Here is a 12,435-nt window from a genome sequence, read left to right on the forward strand (position 1 = left end):
TGGATGTGAACTTAAAAAACTTGTCGTGACGAATATGTGGAGATTTTGATGTATTGTGAAGTGCAACAAATAGGAAATACACTTCCAAGTTAAGGAGGCCACTCACTCATCAGGTAAGGAGGAGCAGAGCAAAGTGGAATTCGCAGCCGCAGCTCAACACAGAGTGCCTTTTGTTTTGTATGTAGTAAGGAATCCGACTATGACAGCTATGTTCTGTAAGGGGTAAGTATGTGAAGAAAAGGAGCGTGGTATCCGTTTTTGAGGTTTCCTTAACGCTCACCCCAGCTTGAATCGATCATATTTTTAAGTTTTTCCCTGTGTTCTCTATCTTATGTGTTGTTCAAAGTACCGAGGTAAACCTGTTAACTTTACAAGCCTGGGGTCAACTCTAATCTTGATTCCACTGAGAAGTGTTGAGAGTTGGTTTCCATTGAATAAGCGCCTTCCTTTTGCAGAACGTGCCGAATGCGTTCGGACCGATTTCCAGGCAACATGGGATTTGCACTCAGTCGTTTCATAGGTGAAGCTTATCTTTCTTCTGGGGGTTGTAGGCAGGAGAGAGAGAAGCAAGGCTGTCAGCATTGCTGAAGCACAGTGCCTGCCCTGCGGGACCAGAGCAGAGCAGCAGAAGCAGGCTGGCACTGAGCTTGGTGCTGTTGCCCCCGCTCCTCCTGAAGGACATTGCCAGGGGAGAAGCAGTCTCTGTTTCTGCTGCAGCTAGAAGGTGCTGCCGAAGAAATGCCAGCTGTGCATCTGGCTGATGACAGGGTAGTAGGAAACAGTATGGGGTTATGGCTACAACAGCCAAATACTTTGAAGGCAGGCCCTTCTGTGCATCTTGTAGCACCTTCTGAAGTGCTTGCTCGTTCTGTGTGTGAAGCTGCCCCAAGCAGCACCGATTCCCCTGGCATGTGCAGAGCACATTTGGAGGCCAGGCCTTGCCACTGAGTTGGAATGCCTGTTTGTTGCCTACGTTGCAGAAAGCTTCCAGAAAACACCGTGTGTTTTCCTGTTCTTGAGGTGCCGGGACACTGTTAAGCCTCAGGCATCATCTTTGTTACTTCCTTTCCCATAATTGACTGCTCTTCGCTGGTTTTCGGAGTGCCAGCAGCTCTCAGGACATTTCCTGCCAGCCTGAACTCTTATGTGCCCAACGTGCTGAAGATCAGATAGCGTTCCTACCTATCTGGGTTTGTTAGCTCACTTTTCATTCCAAGTATGAGGTTTGAAAGTGTTTAAGGTAGGAGTGCTATACTTATTGTTTGCCCTCTGGTAATGACTCTGCAGCTGTAGTGACACTGGAGCAGTTGTCCTGGGGAGATACTGTGCCATGGGGTCGTGACAAAAATTTAAGTCTTCAGTAGCTCAAAATAAAACTGAGACACGGACTGATCAGGAAAGCATCCTAGTGCCCATGGAAGCATTGTCAGCTGTATGTTAAGCAGAGACAAAGTGAGTTTTCCTCCTGCTGTTGTGTCACCCTTACTGCTAAAGGCAGTGCCGTCAGTGCTTCGTAAGGGAGCTGCTTGTCACCAGGGTGCTCGTGGGGACTCAACGTGAACTTTGGTTGTAGAGGTAGATGGCAACGATGGGACGTGGTTTAATGGATATAACTGAGAATAATATATTGTAGCCAACATTCTCTTTAGCATTTCTTAACTTTTGTGTGAGAAAACAGCTACGTAGCAACACGATCTACTTGCAGGGATTTTTCTTTTGTCAGTCTAGCTGAACCTCGTGTTAAATGTATGGCACTGAGGCTCACGCTCTTCTTGGAATGACGCTTTATAATCCCAAAGGCAGCAGTGACAAGTCCTCTTTTTGTCTATCACATCAGTGGGTGGCCTGTGTGTGTGTTTGTTTATTGGAAATACATGCAAATCATTTTGGGAATGCATGTGGGAGTTGGTTTATACTATGAAACTAATTCTCTTTGTACGGCCGTCTGTGAAGATGAATGAAAGAAATGTATGTGTGGAGACAAATGCCTTCTAGTTTTGTTGGTGCTGTAATTAAAATACAGATGCTTGAATTTGCATTTTCAAAACATTCTGTTCATTCCTTAAGCCGTGACATTATTTAACACTTGATTTTTTTTTTCCCCCCTGATCTGATGAAGATACTTGACAGGAATGGAACCATATCTTGTACAGCGTGGGGCCAGGCTGCTCCGCTGTGCTGGCGTTTTCTGCACCGGAGTCGGTGTGACCGCCAGGTGATTAATGACTTGGGTTATTAACAGCCTCCCTCGTGCTCAGGGGAATGTTTCATTTCAGTTGTGGTGGTGGCTGCTGAGCAGGGGTTAAATAGTGACTGGATGGGATAGAAATGAGAAGTCCCCGTTGTCTTCAGAAAGGCATTTTGTAGAACCCGAAGTATCGCAGTCCAGCACCAGTGTCTCTGAACTCATTGCTACTTGGGTAGAACTGAGTTACCAGGTCACTTGATGGGGAAGAAATGAGAAAATCGGTCATCTGTATTAAAGCAACTTCAGTGACAAATCCTTCCAGTTTATATGCTGCCATAGTAATGTTTCTGAAGATGCAACAACTTGCATGCCCCTCAAATTTTCCTTTGTGACTGAAAATCATTGTTGTACTTAGATCTCAAGGGTTACTCAGGCTGTTCTGCAGGAGCTGTAGTATGGCAGGGAAGTCGCTTGGCTCTGCTGCTGCTTCTCTCTGGACCTGTGGTTCTGCTGATCTCATGTCTGTACAGCTCCGGGGCTGTCTCCCTACCCCTAGAACATGGGGCCTTTCTTGAGCCGTGGATGGTGGGGACTGCAGAGAGCAGGAATTACCTCAGCACGGTACGCTCCACGTGCTCACAGGCTGGTTTGTCAGGCCCAAGAGCTGTGGCCAGGAAAAGAGGCTGGAAAGTGCTGCTGGAGAATTGCACTGCTCCTGTTCCTGCGCACGGGTTCTGCACGAACATCTTCTCAGAAAGCAGCTACTGTGTGATGATGGGCAGTGAAAGCATTGTTTCCTCCTGTGGTGCGAAGTGAAATCAGGCCAAACAGATTGCCCCAGTGACACATTTTCAGCTGCTTCAAGAGGAAAGAAACGCTGGATATAAATCTAAATAGGACATGCTTAAAATATTTAAGCTACTTTCCTGAATGCTTTATCTGGACAGAGTGTTAACCAAAAGCAGTTTCTCCAGACTGCCACACGCCAGCCTGTCTCAGGACTCACTGTGGCACTCCAGCAGTGTTTGTCTCTGATGCTGATCAAACATTTGGCTGCTGTTACATCTCAGCTTCCCTCGTAAGAATCATTTTCAGGTAATTTAGGAGTAGGTTTTGCAGATCGGTGTTAGGAGAGTCCTCCCAGATGCTGTCTTGGAGAGTGCCCTACTGAGTAGTTTTACATTATTTTGGAGGACTTCAGTTGCTGCTGCTCCCAGCCTGTCAGAGCTGTTTGCTGCTCTCTTCTGGCTTGAGATTCCTGTGCTCAGCTTTCCCAGAACAGTGAGCAGTATTTCATCAGTTTTCTAGGTTGGCTGTATGGACTTGTGAGGTCTTGGAATACAGAGCATTTCCCCAAAGCCCATGGCTTTATTAGAGAATCTCTGTAAGGAAGTGAAATATTAATTCCCAGGACTTTGAAATCATTAAAATGATTTTTTTATTAGTCAGAAAAAAGAGGTGTCCACAGGCCTTTTTCTTTCTTTCTGTCATCTTCTTTTTTAATTGCATACCATCTGGCAAATGGAGTTTCCTGCAGACTGACTGTTCTGGTAGGGAGCATGAAGTGGGTTTGAGTTTTGTTTTTTTTAGGGTCCTTTACGTAAAAGGGTGGGTTAGAAATTATTTTGCTGCTACTGCTGCAGCAGGCTTTCCTTCCTCAAAACTAATGATATTTATTTCCGGTTCCAAAGGACAAGGCTTTCACTCTTGTAGAAGAGCCATTTTATTTTTAATTCAGCTGAGATGCCGTAGGTCTTGCGCACTGATGGCAGGGATCAGGAGGGAGCTGTTTTCTGTCTGTACATGTCGCTCTGATTCCACTGCTGCCAAACAGGCCCTTGAGCCTCCGCCAGCGTGTCGTGAGGTTTCAGAAGATAAACGGCTGCCAGTGCGTTGTAAGTTATTAAAAACCCTCTCGTTCCCTGTTGATACACGGTGCTTGGCAGATAAACCCTCTGAGAATTTCACTATGGGTTCTTGAGCATCTGAAACGGGAAGGCTGCAGAAGGTGGGAATTCGTGCCACCTGGAGATGGGTAGAGGTTTCCATCAGGGGCCCATCGGGGTCTGGAGTGTGTGGATTTCCCCAGTTCACTTGTGTGCCTTTAGCAGGAAAAAAAAGTCAAAACAGGATTTAAATACGAATGCTTTTTTTGGTTATACAGACAATTTTTTTTTTTTGCTCCCATATACCTTAACAGCTTGGATACTGATTATTAATTAACTGGATTGTCTTAATTGGTTGAGCTACAATGCATGGTCTCTCAGTGTTTTGGAAGCACCATACAGTTTCCTTCTGTAATGTGTGCAAGAACAGTGCAGATCTTCAAATGCTAAGTGCTGCTTCCAGACCTACTGCTGTTATTTTTAAGATGTGCTGCTGTTTTTAAGACACTTAAAAATTACACTTGCTTTGACTTGCTGTATCCCATAAATGCGTTCTGCAGACTCTGTTTCAGTGCCATTCTCTTCTGCTATCAGTGCTTCATGGTCCTAGAGGTCATGGCACAGCAGGATTTCTGCAGGACTGCAAAGGTTGGACTTGACACAGAGGTACCAAACAGGCCAGATGGTTAGGTGACACGTTGCAACGACTGACAAAATTAAATCTCAAATCTAAGGGATGGAAACATTTTAGAAGGTTTTGAACCCCAATGTTTGGAAGAAGAGCTGTTTGCTTTCCATAAGGACTTAAACCTGAGAGGACTAAGGGGTGAGAGCTCCCTGCATAATGTTCTCTCTCAGGAGTAAATGCCGTGTCCGAGGTGGGGGTATGTCCCTGCGTACTGCAAGTAGTTTTTCTGGAGGCTTAGCAGAGTGTTAGGAATGCAGTACACTGAATAAATTCCCTCCTTTGGGCCTCAGGAGAAAAAAGTGTTGGTGTACAGAGCAGTTTCTCACCCCATTGAGGAGGGGGAAAAAATGAAAAAAGCCTTTCCATAGCGCGCACACCCACTAGCACTGAGATGCTCTCACCACACGTGCTCTCATGCAGATGCTCTGTATTCCATTCACCCTAAGCATGGCTAACCAACAATTGATTCCCTTCTCTGTAGCATATAAAACCCAAAGGCTGTGTATAAAACCAGTCGGCTTTGGCTTGTTCCCTGCACTGAATTCCTGTCTCCTACTGGTATGACCCTGGTGGATTTAATTGGCGCTGCCGCGAAGATGAATGCCTCCCCCTGCACGCTCTGACAGCCAGCAGTGCCTCTTCATTAGTTGTCAGGAGCACAGGACCTCAAGGGCATTGCTGATACTGCCAGCTGAACTAATTGTGCCTCTGATATCTTCTGGAGGGAGCAGCCAGGCTGTTTAATCAAACGGGCACCAGCCTTACTGTCCAGAGGAATCTCTATAGCGGTGTATTGCGCTAGCGCAGCTGTGAGCACTATTCTCTTCCCATTGAAGGTCTCCTGAATGCAGTGCTGGCCTTATTAGTGCAGTGCTTTCTCAGAATCTCAGAAATGTGGTTTGTAGGCAGCCACCTTGCTGTGTGCCGATGGGGTGGCATGCTCTGTCTTGCTCTCGGCCTGCAAAGGAAGCTGTAACAAACTTAACCCGCTTTTTTAAGCGACCCTTGGAAATGCGTAGAGTCAGCAAGCCAGAGAAAGGGAGCTGGCTAAAGGCTGATGGTGTTGGCGCTGGGGGAGCGTGCTCTTTTCTGTCCTGAGCAGCAGTCATCGTGATGCTCAGATACTTGACATGCACATAATAGGTTTGCTTCCTTCATAGTTTTCTGAGAAATAAAACTCAAACCCTCCCAGTTCCTACAGCTCTATGAAATGAGGTGCAGGTCGTGCCATCTGGCTTCTGCACTGCCATCATAAAATCTGCTAATTTCAAGCTCAGTTCCCTACAGGTCAGTGCATAAAATAAACTTTCTTAGCTATGTTTTTTCCTGCATTTGTTGTCATGACTACTGAGGAACACTGGGGGAAGGCACTGAGCTGAAAAATACCTGATTTTTGTCCCAGGTTCAGCAGTGACTGACTTGGTGACATTGAACCAAGTCCCTACTCCTTTGTACCCTTGTGTCCACATGGCTTTGAGGTGATACCTGCATACCTGCAAGAAGTAACATCCTTGCACGTTAATGATGTTCTGGAAATGTAAACCTGAACTAATGGTAAAAGTAAAGTTTGTGTCATTTATGCTGGGAGGTTAGGAGGAGACAAAAGGCAAGGAGTGTGACACATTTTTGCTGCATCATGTGAGTAGTTTCACTCCATCTCCTTCATATGGAAGATCCTCGCATGATATCACATCTGTTTGAAGAATAATATTGGGGTTACTCAGTCTAGGGCTACTGAAGAATTACAAAAAAAAAAAAAAAAAAGGTCCTGGCTATCCCACAAGGGGAGATGTTCCACCTTTTTGCATTTGGAAGATGTAATCCCTTTTTCTGGTAGAACTCCAGCACTTCTATCAAACATAGAAAAGCCTGAAATATATGATTTAATTACCAATCTCTACTGAAATATAGAAAAATTAATTCATAGATTTCGTGGTCAGCCTTAAAATTAACCTGGTAGAAATCAGGGTAGTTTAGTTCACCTGCTTTTAAAACCATAGGAACTAAATCTAGATGTGAGAGATATTTAGAACCCTTATCTAAATGTCTTCTGTGAAGCATGCAGTACGTGCAGAATAGGCACGTTACCTGCACTCATATGGCTTGGCTGTGTAACTGAAGCCTCTGAAACATGAGCCATCAGAAATCTGAGTAAATGAAGCCTGCTATCATGAACCCTTTATTTTATCTTTGTGAATGAGTACAGAGTATAGGTTGAAAGTGTGTATATTTACAACAGTAGCAGTACTACTGCCTCCTTTCTGAACGCCATTGCCTTGCCAAGGTCTTTTTTTGAGAGCGGGTGGTGGATGAAGTGCTCGTGGAAACTCCTGAATACATGTAGCTTTCATTGACCTTCCTGCAAAGCAATGTCACTTTATTTTCAATCATCTATTCTCAATGGCATTCATTTCACGTGGCAGAATGCTGCATGACTGCTCTGCACGTGTGCAGATTGTTTGCATCGCTATGCCTTGAGTGAAATGTGGGATATGAAATTGAGGTTAAAAGAAATGATTTTCAATTGCTGCTTCTACTTCAGAAGCAGACTGCTTGTACTTGGCCCTGCTCAACATCTGATGCACATGATCTGATGCACTTGTTTCATTGGTGAGGTTAGCCGTGCTGATCATTTTGACACGCTTCTTTCTCTGTGTGACCCACCGGTGTCACTCTGCATGTTGTCTGCTACTTAGAAGAGTTTGGGACACCTCCGAAAGCCATGTAGCGTAGAACAAACTTACAAGCCAGGTTTGTGGTACACGTCTTCCACCATCAGTATACCTGGGTATGGGATTTGCTCTTAGGGGGGAAGGTGTAGCTCATATCACAGAAGTTGTGCTTGAGGACACTGCTTATTCCTACTCCATTTTAAAAGGCGCAGCAGGGATGAATTTCAGCACCTCAGCACTGTAGCTGGCACTTGAGTTTGACCAGAAATGGCTCTTGGTAGTACTGTGTGGGGCTGAAGGTAAATTTGGCCCCAGCTCTGTGGTTTGAATGAGTTGTGAAGGTACAGCAGAGATTCAGAAATCTCTGTGTTGTGATCATTAACTATGTGCCGTGGACACACCTTTGTGTTTCCCAGTAGAAAATCACGTGTTGTGATACTTCTGGGCTTTCCAGGTGTGTCAAGGCAAACCTTATGTCTCAGAAGAAATACCATTACTTGTATCTCCATAACGCCAATAGTAGGCTGAACAGCTACTAGCTTCAGTTAGTTTTTGTTGTTGTTGTTGTTGTTGTTTTTTTTAATGGTTCATTCATGTCCCTCTAGTGGTGGCAGCAAAAACTCCAGTGAAGTGATAGACACTTCTGTGTTGAACACCCTGTGCAGGGCTTTCACGTTTACCTTGTTTCATGTCAGCAGCATGCAGAAGATACAGCTTGAGACTTAATGTTTCCAAAAAATGATATGAAGTGGAAAGGAAAGGTGGTGCTAGGAAAAATCGGAGGCAGGAGAGGCAAAATAGGAGGGTCTGCATCCTCAAAATGGTAATGCCTAGCACCTAGCATATCTGAGCAGAAACGGGCTTGTTTTCCTGAAGTTTCCTGATCTTAAAGCAAGTTTGTTTCATGTTTTCTCATGTGCTTGGATGTTGCTGCCTGATCTCATCCTCCGTCCTGTGGCTGTAAGAGGCTCGGAGGTCTTCTGGTCTTCATCCAGTCCTTCTGCAGGCTGTTTTTGTCTTCCCTCTGTCCCACTGCTGGTGCTTGGGGAACCCTGATTCTTATTTAAATAAAGTCGCTTCTTTCTTGCCTTTTAGCCGTGCGTTAGAGAAGTGTAACAAAATTTGAAGCCCGTGGTGAGTGCAAGGCCCTTGCTAGTCTTAGTTTATTGAGTCCAGCTGTCAGATCTAAGGCTGAAGAGCAGAATTTCCACCTCGCAGCTGCCAGTTTGAGTTTATTCATGTACTGGTACTTGGTGTTGATTTGCTGTGCAGGGTGGTGAAAGCCGGGCTAGCCTGACACATGCCCTCTGACAGCAAAGGGGAACCTTTCTCTGGGACAGGAACGGCTCTGCACAGGATGCTGTATTGTCTGTCCTCTGCAGGCCCAGCTTGAGCTGCTACCTCTGGAGATGTACATCTCTGCTGGTCACATTGTGTGTCTTTTATAAAGCTAGTGGGTACAACTGGTGGCCAGATCGTCGTCTTCTGTGCTGTATTTCAGATCACCATGATGTTAAGTGAGTGGTTAGCTTTTGTTTTCTGGCAGAAATTCTGAGGAGGAGCATGTGATTGATGCACGCCTGTGAAGAGAGAGCTTCAAATGGTAAGCCCAAGGTCAACTGTCAGGTCTTAATGAAGCCTGACGTGATGATTAGTGCAGGAATAGCGTCAAGGAGCAGCGCTGGATGGTGTTAAGTCGACTTCTGCTTCAGACTGAGCAGGCTTTCCAGTGGGAGGAGGTGAGGGCTGCTCTCGAGGCAGGACCCCAAGAAGATCCGCTCTGTAAAGGGCTCCTTTCAGGGGCAATTAGGGAAAATGTGACAGCCTCGTCAGCCAGCCTGCTGTGTGCCAGCGGGGAGGAGGGAGAAGGAAAGCACCCGGGGAAGGCTGATCTTTGCAGTGTGCCAACTGCGGCGGGGCCTGTGAGGAAGACGCCATCTGCTACCGCTTGGCATAGCTTGGTCCGAGCACAGAGCACATTATTGTCCTTGACTTTGGCAGGAGGAGCTGGCGCTGAGCCCACGGGTGCTGCCCCCGGGAAGGGGCGCCGTGGCCACGACACGGCAGCAGCGTGGGCACTGCGTAAGAGGGACGGGGAGCCTCGGGCACCGCGGGGTGTTGCTGAGAAGCGACATGCTTGGCCGGGAGTGAGTACATCCTACTCGTCTGGGGGGCTGTCCAGGGGCTCCCAGACCGTAGTGGAGTAGTGGGCCTGTCAAAGACAGCGACACCAGTAGCGCTTCTGGAAATGTTCAAGGGTAATAACAGGAGGTTTGTGCAGCCTGATGAGGAAGAGCTGGCTCCGTGGAGGCCTTGCTGGACTTGGACAAGATGAGCTGAACCGGGGATGGTTTCCTCCAGGACAGAGCACTGCAGCCCTGGGCCTTACGAGCCCTGGGCCTTGCGCTTTGTGCTGCATGCAGGTCACTGTCATCTCTAATGTCACCTTGCTTCCTGGGGGCAGAAGAGAGGAGCAAGGTCCTCAGCAAAAAGCTTGGGCAAAGTGCCGAAGCCATCAGGTAGAGCTTTGCTCAGCTACGTGAATAAAATGATGGGGGGGGGGGGGGACACAGTGCTTTGTGCTGCAGGCAAGACAAACCCAAAACTCAGGGTCTGAGAGACAAGAGTGGCTGGAGCTGAGGAGAATGAATAGTGGAAAGAAATGCTGGGCTACCAAAAAGACATGTGAAACAAGTGTTTGCTCTGGAGGAAATGAAATAATTTGGGCTGTACCCTTCTCATTTCCTTATCAATGGAAAGTCGAGTCGAGCTGTGCTAAACAGCAAAAGAACCACCATGGTATAAATGCCTTTTTGCAGTGCTGCAGAGGAGTGCTTGCAAAATGGTGAAGGATAACCCCAGCAGGATGAGCAGCCTGCGATTTATTATGGGCCCGTGATGGATAAAAGCACACTTAGCTTCCATCTGTTCTGTTTTGGATGATGGCTCCAGAGAGGTCATGGCTTTGGCAGTGATCGATATTTGAAACCAAGGCCATTTTTAGCTGTTCCAAAATGTTTTCCTACTCTGTTTGTTGGACGTCCATTTCTCTGAATGATACGTTCTGCCAGATGCATCGCAGGTGTTGGTTAGCTGCAAGCGTTAGTTAATGTGAGGCTCTCCTCCCTGTCTCCCCCTCTTCCACTGCTGAGCTTGCTGTAGAAGGGAAGGGGAGGGGAATAGGTAGATATTTTGGCACACTTCAGGTAGGTTTACTTTTGCTTTCCTGGAAATATATGCATAATTTTCTTGTGTTTTGTAACTGTGAAGTATTATACAGAGTGAGTGCAGCTTGAATAATAAAGAACCCAGATGTTCATCTCCACCGTGATACGAGAAAGGGATTACCGACCAATGCAGTGTGTTTCCTATGATGGCTGAGCTGCAAACATCTCTTTTTTATGTTTGTGCTACCTCATGAACAAAAGCAGGCATCCAAGTGTGCCTTCTATAGTTCTACTTTAATTAAAAGTGAAGTGGGAGTACAGAAAGCCGTGCCCCAGGCATGGTGGTAGCACTCAGCAGCAATTCTTCTGAGTGAGAGGAAAGCAGCACGGGTGGTCAGAGAGGCCAGGGTGCTGCCTGGGGAAGTTGTCACAGCAGCAGGAGCCGGGACGAGGGACAAGCATGGCTTTCCCCAGAGGTTTGTTCTTTCTGCGTGTGCCAAGTGGCACTTGTTATGGATCCATGTTTTGCACAAATGAGTGCAGATCCACTTATTGTGGTTCCATGTTAATCATCGTAGATTTCTTTTCTGATACTGAACCAGCATTTATGTAAAATGCTGTAATTCCTCTGTTCGCTCTGAATGCAGATTTGGGGTTCTCCTTTAAAATCCTTGTCAAAGGCGAGTTAGACATCAGTGCAAGAAAACCTATTTAAAGAATCCCCAAAGGCTTTTTCCATGCCAGTCCTTTTCAAGCCATGTTGTTTGTCTGAGAAGTGGGATCTTGTACAGAAGGTGCTGTAGTATGTGTACGTGTGTATGTTGATTTACTGTGTTTTGGGTACAGCTTTGTCCATGCATGCAGATGGTGGGAGAAGAAAAATGTGAAATTCATTATCCACTTGACAGGGCTTTTGATCTCATGGGACTCCTACGTACCTCCGTGATAAAACCACACTTCAAATAGGTTTGGCAGAGCGTGTCAACACCACTGCTGGGATAACGTAGGTTTAATGTCCTCAGAGTACCGTTAAGTACTGTTAGATCTGCAGCTTTTTTTTTTGATGCATCAGCTCTTTTAATTCCTTTTCTGTTTTGACAGCATCAATTACATATCAACACGTTATTTAAAATAAATAGATGGGGAATACTCCCTTGCAAATGCCCTGAAGATCCAGTTGTGTTCATAAGTTGCCTTGCTCTGACAAAGGCTGGGGAGAGTTTTAATAAGGCTTTTATTCCATAGTAATTAAATAATGTCTGACTGATGACACCATAACTCAACAGATTAAATTGCAGTGTGGAAATGTATAATGTGTCCCGTGGAGATGCACGTCAGTAATGAGGAGAGCTGGGTGGTATGTGGCACCCCCTCAGACCGTGTCAGCCCTGGGTAAAGCACCTGGGCTGCAGAGTCTGAGAGTGGGGCAGTCATGTGTAACGTGTTGTTTGAGGTGTGTTACATTTCTTGGGCTGTAGGCAGAACTGAGACAAATGCAACATTATTGAGGTATGTGAATGTTACCTTAAAACCATCACTGTAATTGGTTACCATCCTTCTCCTTTGTATTTTTATTTTTTAAAACAGGTGGCTCATATGGTTTAGCATCTGACTAAAGTCTTTTCCAGAAGGATGTGGACATTTTCAGCCTTGGTGTAGGCAGAGTTCATCCTTGGCGGTCTCTTGTGCTTAACCTGTTTCTGAAGAGGAAAGGTAAAGATTAACTGCTGCACTTAGCCCTTCATCTTGCCCTTTCCACCTTCGGGGGCACAGCTTGCTGCTAAGGAAAGCATCAAGGTTTTGCACAGCCCTGTTGTTCAGCAGACTACATGTT

General features: G+C 46.1%; 1 protein-coding gene across 8 annotated transcripts in view; it reads left to right on the top strand.

Moving 5' to 3' along the window:
• The window catches only part of ARHGAP24 (Rho GTPase activating protein 24), a 181,852-nt gene that overhangs the window by 58,723 nt on the left and 110,694 nt on the right, over positions 1–12,435 (top strand). The window contains exon 2 of one of the 8 annotated variants that reach the window (XM_083836014.1): positions 1–12,435. This exon is cut by the window's right edge and continues 25,656 nt beyond it. The exons of the other annotated variants lie outside the window; for them this stretch is intronic. The gene's annotated coding sequence lies outside the window, so the exon portion shown is untranslated. 8 annotated transcript variants of the gene reach the window in all.

This window comes from Anser anser, assembly GCF_964211835.1.
Source record: "Anser anser genome assembly, chromosome: 4".
Taxonomy (NCBI): Eukaryota; Metazoa; Chordata; class Aves; order Anseriformes; family Anatidae; genus Anser; species Anser anser.